This window comes from Hibiscus syriacus, unplaced genomic scaffold (assembly GCF_006381635.1).
Source record: "Hibiscus syriacus cultivar Baekdansim isolate YM2019G1 unplaced genomic scaffold, ASM638163v2 tig00111192_pilon, whole genome shotgun sequence".
NCBI lineage: Eukaryota > Viridiplantae > Streptophyta > Magnoliopsida > Malvales > Malvaceae > Hibiscus > Hibiscus syriacus.
In genome coordinates, this window is record NW_024063011.1 from 497 (window position 1) to 12,621 (window position 12,125).

Sequence of the window (12,125 nt, forward strand, 5' to 3'; positions counted from 1 at the left end):
TAATTTGATATTTAGGGAGGGAAAATTATAAGAATGAAAAGGCCAAAAAGAGAGGAGAAATTGGAGAGATGAAGCCCGCTCTCGTTTCACTTGAAAACCCTAAACAGCCATTTCTTTCTTTATCTGTTTTTTTTTTCATTTTTATTTGTCTTTTCGTGAAAGAAGAAAAAAAAACCTTCGAAAAGCCAACCCCCCTCTCTGTACCCCCCGGCCCGCCTCTAAACGCCATTCCTCTCTCTTTCTCTTCTTCTTCTTCAACTGAACCCAAAAAACCAACTTCACTATCTCTCATACACTAAACAAAACCAAAGACCGAACTGAAAAAAAAAACCCATGGATCTTTACGATACGACCAACGTTTTGTTCAGCAGAATCAAGAGTTTAGACCCAGAAAATGCTTCGAAAATCATGGTACATCCTTATCCAGGACTTGCCTGACAGGGATTTCTTGCGTTTGGCCTTTGGTCCTGAAACCCTTTTGCTCCCTTGTGTTCAAGGCTAAAGCTTTTGGACTTTCTTCGAGCACTTTCTCTACTCCTTTGAACCCGATATCAAGATCCAACAGCTTCAACTCCAACAATTCACAAAACCTACTCCCTCCATCGTCTCCTGGTTTCATTCCACGAAATGGGTTCTTGGAATTTTCGAAGAAGTCGCCTTCTTGGTCTCCTGCTAGTAGCCCAAAGTCGAGTCCTTTTCTCTTATGAAAATATCCGCTCTGGTCTCTTTTAGTTCCTTCGAGGACTGGGGATAGCAACCCTGATTTCATCGATGAGAACCAATGAGTGATTATTTTCTTTCTTGAACGATTCTTCATCTTCTAAGAACGAGGACTTTGTTGGTCATAGGAGGAGTTTTTCTGCAAGTGATGCGTGTTTCGGGACAGCCGAAGAAGCCGGGAAATGGTGGTCTTGTGGGTGGTTACAAGCCTTGTCTCTATTTTGCTAGAGGGTTTTGTAAGAATGGTGATAACTGTAAGTTTTCACATGAGCTTGGTGGTTTAATTGATAATGTTGACGTCACTGGTGCCATTGTTGGTTCACCTAGTAAAATGGACCTTCTTTATCGTCAACATGAGGAAGTGATGAGAGTGAGAGCTGCTGCTCATCAACATCAGCAAAGGCTGGCTGCTGCTCAGTTGATGGCTGGCGCTTCTTCTCCCTTGCATTGCGAAAAAAACACAAATTTTCTTTTGCAACAACAAGCTGATGCCCAAAGGTATGTTAAATAGTTCCCATTTTTGTTTCCTTCTGTCTAAGTGTTTTGGCTATTTTATGTGTAAGACTCGTCAATTTTTTTTGGTGGTTATGAAACTCGTATTATGATTTGTTTTGGTTTACTTCAATTTGCCCAGAAATAAATTATATATAATCTATTTGGCGTTTCTTTCGTAGTCTTGATGCTATGAATTGATTTCTTTTAGGCCATTTTCATTTTTGCACACTTATTTGGTTGAATAACAGAAACATCTATTTGGCTTGTGTTTTTATTTTTGATGCTGAGATTCATGAAGTTCATTAAATTTGAGTTTAGCTCAGCAGTGGGATTTAATTTATAAGATAATTGATGGTCTTATTTTGGTGGCGGAATAGTTAGTTAAAAGAACCATGTCATGGCATTGGAGTATGGCCTATTATGCTGATTTATGTTCTTTTCCATTTGGCATACTGTTATGTTGCAGAGCTGCTGCATTGATGGTTGGTGAGGAAATTTGCAAGTTTGCCGAAGACCGAGCCGAGAGGAATGGTTTTTTCTCAATGGGATTGGCTGAGAAGGCCAACTCAGCTTCAAAACAGATTTACCTGACTTTTCCTGCTGATAGTAGTTTAAAGATGAAGATGTTTCAAACTACTTCAGGTATATTTTTCACTTCTAAATGGTCTGACATTTTCCCTTCTGATTATACATGCAGTTTGTGGTTTATAACAAGTTTCTATGCACCTTGTTGAGGGGGGAGCTACATTTTTAATTATTTGCTACCCACCATATATTTAGTTTTGATGTTGCAGTTTAAGTTATAACCACAGTTCATCTTTGGTTAGATATTTATCTCATTAAACAGTTCATGATACTTGAAATATGTTAGGATAACTATCCTAAATGCTATTTGATTTCTGTTAACTCTTCAGGTGAGGAGAGGAAAATCGAGTAAATATGATCCATATAGAAGCAAATGATCATATAAAGGGAATTTCAAATTGTCGATAGTGCTTGTTATGATAAAAGGACTTTACAAATGACCAGAGGCATATTTCAACAGGATTCACATATTTATTCTATGCGTTTTCATTTATATATTTACTGGCGAAGGTGGCTAAAATGTCTTCAACAGCGGGCCACTTAAAACTACTCATTAATTTAGGCAATACTTAATTGTTTTTGTTTCTATATTAGTGCTCGAGGATGTTTGGGAAATTAAAGAATTGAGTAGTTTCTTCTTCTTTAGTTGAAAGAGGAATATGGGTTACGATATTTAGACATATGGACAATCAGTCCTCTTACTCCAGTGAGTCATTAATTGTTCATCAAAGTTAATTTTAAATAATGTATAAGGAGCTACATGCACATTTTACCACTGTAAATATCCCAGGAAAACATTTCATTAGAAAACTTGTCCGTTCTTATGAAAAAGAAAAGGTGTGTGCTTCTGGTGTTCTTTGTGGACTTGGTTAAACCAGCAAGTATGCTGTATGATAAGGCTGGTGACGGTGAACGGGAAAAATTGATGTTTTGTGGATTGAAAATGGATTATTGCTGTATATGTATGTTTACAGAAGAAGGTGAGGTGGCAATTTATATGGGAGTCAGAATTCTGTAATTTGAATACAAAGGTTTTATTGCTATACTGTAGATATTTTGACATTCCTAAGGGATGTAGAATATTGTGTTTATTATAAGAGGTTTTATTGCTATACTGTAGATATTTTGACATTCCTAAGGGATGTAGAATATTGTGTTTATTATAAGAGAGTACAATTTTGAGCAAAAGGGGCGTTGCTTATACACCCACCTTTGTTTAGCCGAGGCTTCCACTAAATGTTGTTGCCATTATTTGCTTGATTTGTTTTTATGCAAAATTCTAGAAAGGAGCTACCGAAGAGTCGTTTTCTTTGTTATGTGTAGTAAGGTTTATGAATTTCTTAAATTCCAAGTTTGGGAATTCACTTTAGCGTTCGTGTATCTTTAAGCTTGTTTGGACCAGTGCAAGATGTGAGGATCCCCTACCAGCAAAAACGAATGTTTGGTTTTGTTACTTTTGTCCATCCGGAGACTGTGAAGCTCATTTTGTCTAGAGGAAATCCCCATTTCATAGTGATTCACGTGTGCTTGTTAAACCATACAAGGAAAAAGGAAAAGTTCCTGAGAAGTATGACATCTTCTCTTGTTTCTTTTTCTATCTTAAAATTTGTCCTTCCTGTGTGTTGATTTTGTAACTGTTAATGGAACAATTGCAGGAGGCAACACCTGCAGCAACAATTTGAGAGGGGGGAATTTTCTCCTTGTTCAAGCCCTTCTGGGCTTGATTCTAGAGAGCCATATAACCTCCATGCTGGTAAGAAAACAAACAATCAGGGCTCTTTGTGGGGTCTTTTGCATTAATGATACATGCGAAAACAAAATGCTTAAAATGCGTTTTCTCTTTCTTTTTTTTATTTTGGGGTTCTCAATTTCTGTTTATTTACAGGGGCAAAGATGCTGTACAATGCACAGGAGATGATGTTGAGAAGAGAATTGGAAGAGCAAGCTGATCTCCAGCAAGCTATCGAACTGCAAAGGAGAAGGTTATGAACTTGCAACTTCCGGACTTCAAGAATGACGGTATTCATCATCACCAACGAAGCCTATCCATTGGTGCTTCTATTTCCTTGCCTGCATATTCTCATGCAGGTCAAAATGTTGATCCATCTGACAACATTAAACAAGAAGTCTTGGAAGGTTTGCTAAACCGCCTTAATTCTACGATCGTTATATTTGTTGGATTTGTGAATACTGTGCGGATATGTTTCTGTCCTCGTGTTCAAAAAGAAAATAAAATCAAAATCGATAGTGCAATGTGTTTCGATTTGTCAAATCAATGAATGGAAGATAAATAAATGCTGTAGTGAAATTTATATCTTTTCTAGTGGCAGTCAATGGTGATAATACAGCTGTTGTTTCCTCAATCGTCAATGCTTCTGAGGTGGAAGAAGTGGAATCAGCTCGTGTTCAAAAATGGACATGGAAATAGCCAAGAACATCCCAGTACCAAAGGGTATGATGTTGCTTTTACATGGAACTTAATTCTGACATTTAGATAAAATTTCGAACAAGTACAGATGCCATATTTTGTACTTTTTGTTGGAATTCTTCTAGGCTCTTCTAAAGTTGATTGTCATCCAGTTGTCTCTCTCATTTATTTAACCTACATTTCTTGAATATGCCATGAGAGCAGTGTTGAGCATGCACTTCCTGATAGCCCTTTTGCTTCCCCTAAGAAATCTACTGAAAATCACCTCACTGAGAATCCAGCTTTGATGGGATCAAAGGAAAGTTCTGCTACATGTGCTGCTTCATCTTCTGATGATCCATTACGGCCCATCACTTCCACTAGCAGCACAACCTCTGTTTAAATTATCGTCTGCTTAATGCCAAGGTACTATCATTGTCTTAACATTGTCGTAACTTGAAGTCTTCTGTCACAATTACCTGATTAAAAGGTATTTGTTCTCAGGTTTTGATGGGCATGAAAAGCTAATGAACCGTAGGTAATAAAGGTAAGCGTTCTTGGAATTCGGAAACAAGTTGTCAATAATTTATGAACTCATTCGAATCAAATGACATCCTTCTAATGTTTTGATATGATAATTTACAAGTGCAGAAAAGTAGAGAAGCATATACTAGAAGAAATCCCCTAGATGTGTATAGTCAGAATTCATATACCGAAGAGTAGATCTTAGAGAATATCTCAACAACATCATCGTCACCATCTTCTTCTTCAATACAACACACTAACAGAAAATGCATATTGGAACCGAGTTTGGAACGAGCTTAGGGCTTTTCGCTTTTCTCCTTTATTTTGTAGGTTTATGTATCCCAACAGACAAAATCAGAAAACCAAAGATAGTGAACTCACTGTGTCATCAAATCTATGCATCTTCTTTCACCTTATGTATTCCAACAGACATTGATGCCTGAAATGTGTAACATTTAACTTGAAACAGCAGTTACTTGGAAGTTAGTAAAATGTCTTGCCATTAGTTTTGGAACTTAAGAGGATGAGGGGGTTTGGTTATTTGGTACAAGTTTATATTCGATATGTTAAACTTTATCAGTAGTAGTTATGAATAATATATTTGTTTTCAGGTTTCTTGCTGCCATTAAAGTGAAGAATGTTGGGTATATCCATGGGAAAGCTGGTAAAAAAAGCTTCTCTATACTATAATACACACACACATGTATAATAATTGAAGCTCTCATCACATGGGGGGACTGACATTCTCATTACTACAAAATGAAGTCAGGGTGTCAGACAAGCATTTCTCGTCTTGTTTTTAATATGTATATCTAAATGTTTTAGATTTAATTCCTTCACACATTCTTAAATCTTTAATTTTCTTTTTTAATTCATTTCTGAAGTTTTAAATATTCTAATATTATTTTTAGATTATAATTTTTATTTGGGTAAAGTATATAAACAGTCCTCGAACTTTTAGGGCATTTGTATTTGGGTCACCCAACTTTTAAAACGTGCAATACAATCATCAAACTTTTAGTTCGTTTCAGTTAGATCCCTAACGTTACTTTCATTAGTTTTATTTGATCCCAACCTCTTCCATGATATCCCAAATTGTTTTCGGAATTCTTGAGCATGAGCCGAATTCGAGTCAACAAAATCCACCGAAAAAATGGTGTTCGATAGCAAATTGGCCTAAGTTAATGGCGTCTCCTTTAAGGCAAATTTTGTGAACATTTCTGATCAGTTCTTCGATCTTCACCCAACGTGGGTATTGATTGACGTCGAGAAAAAATAGATAGCATAGATTTTGCGAAGAGTTCTCCAAAGTGGCGAAACGGGCATAAGCGAGAGCCCGAATTCATTGAACTGACATACTCGGACAGCATCGACGATGGTTCTGTTACAGAAGACGAGGTCCTATTCTTTCAGGACTTCTTTCGTTGTTGTTTCCGATGAAACGACATGGTGAATAAGCTGTCGAGTTGGAGAGTCATAATGGGGCAGTGAACCTAAGCGAGCTTAGCCAAAGACCTGTAGGTTTATCGCCAAGGTCGAAGAGGTTGCAAAAAATTGGAAGTTGCCGCGGACTGGGTGAGAGCTTGGTTTCACTTTGTTTACTTCCGTTTCTAAATGAGCTTAAAGTTTGAAACACGAACATGGTGACTATCAACAAACATATCAATGAACTTGTTAAGAAATCTCTCTCTCACTCTGTACAACAATGGTGGAACTGAAGTCATAGTTTTAGAACCATGTGATTTGCCTAAGAAAACAAGAAGAAGAAGAAGGTTAACGGGAGTTAATTGTCACGTCAGATAAAACTAACGGAATGTAACGTCAGAGACTTAACTGAAAATGAACTAAAAGTTTGGTAACTTTATTGCAAGTTTTAAAAGTTAGGTGACCAAAATGTAAGCATCCTAAAAATTCGGAGACTATTTATATACTTTACCCTTTTTATTTTAACTTAATTTTTAAATTTTTGAACCTGCGTTTTAAAAATAAAATGAAATATAAACTTTATTTTAAACATTATTAATTTAAATTTAAATAAGATGATAAACTCATATATTTAGTTAAAAATAAATTTATTGATTTTTAAAATTTGACATCTTAGATAGTGAAATATATGATTCAAGGTCCACATTCAAAGATGTTGCTTTCCAATAACAAGTCATTTTCCACTCAATCATATTCTTAATGATTAAACCCTCACCTCATATTACTCGTTAGACACGTAATTGAGTTTTTTTTTTTGCATTAATTTCATATAATTATTCTAATTTATTTAAATTTACTTTTAAAAAAAAAAACAAGACTTAAAAAAAACAAAACCATGTGTTTTATTTGTTTTTATTTTACTTGTAAATTGTAATGTCCTCAAACCTAGAGTTGTACGGACTGCTGTAAGTAAAAAGTATCCCTTGTCTTGGAGTTAAAAATAATGTGTCTCCATAGTCCATACGTTGGTGAAGGCGAGTACAGGAGTTTATAAAATAAAATATTCGAGTATCTATTTAAAATTTTCTTAACTAATTAACAATGGATGCATATACATCCTGTAAAAGTAGCTACTCGAATTTATAATCTCAATAAAAACAACACTTCTTTTTACAACTGAATTCGTTCAATGAGTTCCTCTGTTATTTTAATTAGTCCACTCTTCAACAAAGCTTATGGTATCCTTTCCCTACTTTTTATTTCAGTTGCATGGGGGGCACATTATGTTCAAAGTAAGTTTGGTGTAGCTTACTTTATAGGGTGTAATCAAGACCCAAAGTGCAAGTATTATCACTCATACTCTAAACATACGCGGTGTTCGAACCTATGACTTTAAGGGATAACAACAAATTCTTAATCATTGAGTCGTTTGATGTGTCGATTTAAGAAATTAAAACAAAAATTTAGAGATGAGAAATTATAAATTTCCATGCGGGTGGAATTAACTCATCAATAATGAATACAAAAAATATCTAATCTATAGGTAGATTTAAATTTTTAAAAAAGTATGATGGCACACTAACTGCTGCTTCGGTCCATCCTCACGCACGATGAGGGTGAATAATATTAGTTAGGCGAAAAACTGCATTATAGGTAGGTAATTTTGATGATGGAAATTTTATAGGGCGGCGGCAGGTAAATTGAAATTGAATGAGTGAAGTTTGTCCGTGACTCTCCTTGAGTTTTCAGTTCACGGGCTGCTAACAAATCTCTTTCCTTGTGTTGAAACATTATTTCATTTAGGTCCAAATAAATTCCAAAGAAGGGTATACCATTTACAAGAAAGAACCAAAACAGAAACAGAAAAAGCAAAAAAGACCACCATGATTGATTGCTCCTTTTTCCATGATATCATCAGCATCATCATCACCATGGCTTGGAACACATGAAACCAAATGTTCTGATTCTTTCTGCAATGTAGTACTGGAGCAATAGGGCATGTGAGCAACAGGAAGACAATAGACTTTCACTACCAGGGGCTCAGCAAATCTCTGTCCCCAGAGATTCTTATGGCCTTTGATTTTGTTTCCATCAATGGAAATATGCCCTTTTTTTCTCTCTCATTTTCCATATAAACTCCCCTCCTTTGTCACAGTCTCGGCTTTACATATAAGTTCTTCCATTGTTGCATCAAGTGCATTTCACTGTAAAGTGTGACCACCAACTGCAGAAAAAGGTTAGCATTTTCCAGGATGGCATAGGAGTTTTATTTATCTTTTTTGTTTCATTCATCAAGCTTAAAACAAGATGTCTAAGGGTGGGTTTGAAGTAGTTTATAACCTGTTTGAGTAAATAAGATTCCCTGTGTCTAGCAACAACAGTAAAATGAATTTACTGTCATATAATTTTTTATTATTTCAGGAATCTGGAAAAACTCATGGAAGGCAGCAGAGGCAGCTCTTGTGAACCTCCAGCAGGTACCAAATTCAGATTTTTTTGTTAATTAAACTATATTAAACCTGTTTATACAGTTAATTAAAAGCTAAAAGCTTCAGGCAAGGCAGCAATATCAGAGTTGGAAACACTGCAGAAACAGTACGAGGAGAAACGAGTGAAGATCCAAGACCTCCATAAACAAATCGAAATCGCAAAGCTTCGATTGGAGGAGAAGAAGAAGAAGAAGGAGGAAATCCCAGATGAGAAAAAAGAAGCTTTCAATGAACTGTGCCAGAAATACAACAGTCTGAGAGAGGAATATATTGCACTGTCAAGGAGGCCATAAATTTTTCTTCACTGTATCGTTCTCTCTTTAAATACATTAGTTGGCAATGATTTTGCTATATCTATATATCATATTACTTCAATTTTCAACCATTTTTAATTATTTTCTATAACTAAGTTGTCAAATCTATTAATCGATTAATTTAAACCTTACACTACAAAAGTTCAATAAGGGGGCGAAGACAACCCTTCCGGTATAATTTGTTTCATTTGTAAACGCTAAGATTTAATTATGTTACTTTATTTAATGAATCTAATATTTTATTCCACTAAACCAATAGTATTAACACAAACCATCAAGGATTGACCATAGGGAGGGCGGGGAGGGGTCGTCATCCCTTGAAAATTTGAAAGTAACATATATTTAATATATTTTCTTTGTATATTTAATTGATATGTATTTTCTCCCTTATAATTTTATAAAATCCCTCCTTTCTATATTTTTTAAAATTCGCCCCTAAGGTAAGATCCTACTTTCGTCCCTACAAATCATATATTATAATCTATATGAAAATTCGAAGGTTTCAATTAGATTTAAATAAATAAACGACTCATCATTATTTATAGCTATTAGATTTAAATAAATAAATGACTTACTTAGATTTAATTAAAATTTATAATTGATAACTCCATAAAAAGACTATATTTTGTGCATTTCTACTTAAGTTATTGAGTGTCTAAAAGTCATTGTCATAACATTTAGTTGCATTTAGGTCATATTATTGCATGTGGTTGAAAATTTTTTGATGCAGTGTAATTTTATTGCTAAAATTGATGCTACTGAAGGGAAAACTTTTATGGTTGTGGTGTTGTGCAGGTGAAGAAAGTAAAGCAAAAGAAAAGATTTGTTGTGGCATTTTGGATAAAAAGATCTAAAGGACTATTGAGCTGATCGAGAAAAAATATTGCTGCAACATGTTTAGACAAAAATTCTAGGAGCAGAAAAGGACAAAATAATAAACATATCAAGTTGTCAGGCTGTCCAAGCCTCATGTGATTGCACTGTAATGATTATATTTTTGGGACCACCTATCAACCTACCTCATATTCATGTGAAGGGAATGAATCCTAGGTACAAAGAGAATTTTTGGGCCCAAAACTAGAAAATTCCCTATTATAAATACCTAAGGATACCCTACATTTTAGAGGACTTTAGGGAGTGACTTAAGCAAGGGATGTGACAGCTCACAAACTTCCATTTTCTTCTTTTTTTCCCTCTTTTTTCGTGGTGTCTTCCATAGCCGAGCTTCGAAGGGTAGCAGCTAAACCTTGAGAGATGCTAGCTCGCTAAGGCGGTTCACGACGGTGGCTCTAAGGGTCACGACAACAACTCATTTAGGAGTTTCTCTTCTCCTTGTGCTTTCATTTCTTTATTTTATATGGATTTGTTCTTAACATTGATGATGAATGAACTTAGTCCCGTCATGAACTAATTTATTTGATGTTAGATTTACTTTGAATGATTTTTTATTTTGTGTTAATGAATGGTTGGAGTATTTTTTATGTTTAAATGTTGTTTTTCTCTTTGTTTATATTTTAAATGCTTAGTCTTGTAAGATATTTCGAGAGATAACCATTTTCTAAGTATAAATGCCTAATATCGAGAGAGTTAGCCATTTTCACGGGCTCATGCATGCATCAAGGTAGCTGTGCTGCACGGATGACAGTGGTAGTGCAGGTTTGCTGAAGGCATGTGAATTGCGTTGAAGAAGCATGGTAATACCCGAGTCTTCACCGTTTATTATAGCAAATGACCTATCCTGGGAAATAATTCCTAGGGTGCATTATCTGGGGAATTAAAAAACTGGGAAGCATTATCCAAGAATTTTTGCGAATAAAAATGGTTTACATTTTTTAATAAAATAATATCACTCTCAAGTTTCAAGACATAAAATATAAAATTGAATATTTAAACCCGAAATAGTGATAATTAGTGATGATAATATAGCTTTAGCATGATGAGCACTCTACATGAGTGGAACCACATTAGACTTCACCTGTAATCATTTACACTGAACAATTGCCCCCTTTGTTTGTGACTATATATTTTGTTTATGTTTAAGGTCTATTGGGCTGATTTATTTAGTAATGGTCTTTAATCTTAATGGGCAATATTCATGGGCTGATATAACCACTATATATATTTTATTTTTTTTATAAAATTTAAATAATAATTTGGTTTTTTTTTTCAACAAAAATAAAAGAGATAATTTATTTCAAAACTACAATTTTAAAAATAAAATATGATTTAACATTTGTAAATATGAAATGACTCTATTTTAATTTCGAATTATATATATATATATATATTTACTTTAATGCTTAAATTATTATTATTACTAAAGTTCGTTATACGTTTAAGGTATCACAAATTCAATTTTCTGTTAATATTGTTACAAAATTAGATTAAATGTGATAGAATAATAATGGGTAAACTACATATCTAGCACCTAAACTATCAGTTTTGTTTTAGTTCCTAAACTTTCATTGTTTTAAAATCATACTTAACATTTACTTTTTGTTTTTTTTTTGATCCCTCGCCGTTAAAAACTTAACCAAACTATCGTACATGACACCTTTTTATGGGTGAATTGCATCATTCATCACTAAAATATATTTTCACTCCTATATTTATCATTAAATTTTATTTTTTTAAATTTAATTACTTAACTTTTAAATTAATCATAATTAAATTAATCTAACTTTTAAATTTATTTTTCTAATTTAAATTATATATGAATAAAAATTTCATATCACAAAAATTATTAATAAAATAAATTAGAGTGATTAAAAAAAGAGCAATTTGAAAGTTAAATAGTTAAATTGAATTTTTTTAAATTTTACTGACCAAATAAGAGAAGAAGATATTGAGTAATGAATAATGTAATTTACCAGTTTTAATGAATGGTATTAAATGAAAAAATTAAACATGTATAGTTTTGAAATAAATAAAGTTTAGGTATCAAAAAGAACAAGTTTAGAAACTACATATGTAGTTTACCCAATACTAATTGAGGTATTATTTTTTGTTGTTGATAAATTGAGGTATTAGAACGAGAGAGAAATTGAATTTGATAAACTGATAAAAAAATAGAATTAATTAATGAAAATGTGTAAATGTTAAAAATTTAATTTAAAATTATTCAAAAAAATAAATTAATTTCATTTTGCACATAAATTTGAAAAA

General features: G+C 33.6%; 1 long non-coding RNA gene and 1 pseudogene across 1 annotated transcript; both read left to right on the top strand.

Moving 5' to 3' along the window:
- Positions 1 to 221: 221 nt before the first annotated feature.
- On the top strand, positions 222 to 4,622 carry LOC120155481 (annotated as a pseudogene).
- Positions 4,623 to 8,108: 3,486 nt separating this feature from the next.
- LOC120155487 lies at positions 8,109 to 8,930 on the top strand. The gene is made up of 3 exons (XR_005518971.1): positions 8,109 to 8,393; positions 8,579 to 8,634; positions 8,713 to 8,930. It is a non-coding gene; the product is annotated as an uncharacterized LOC120155487 (long non-coding RNA).
- Positions 8,931 to 12,125: the final 3,195 nt, after the last annotated feature.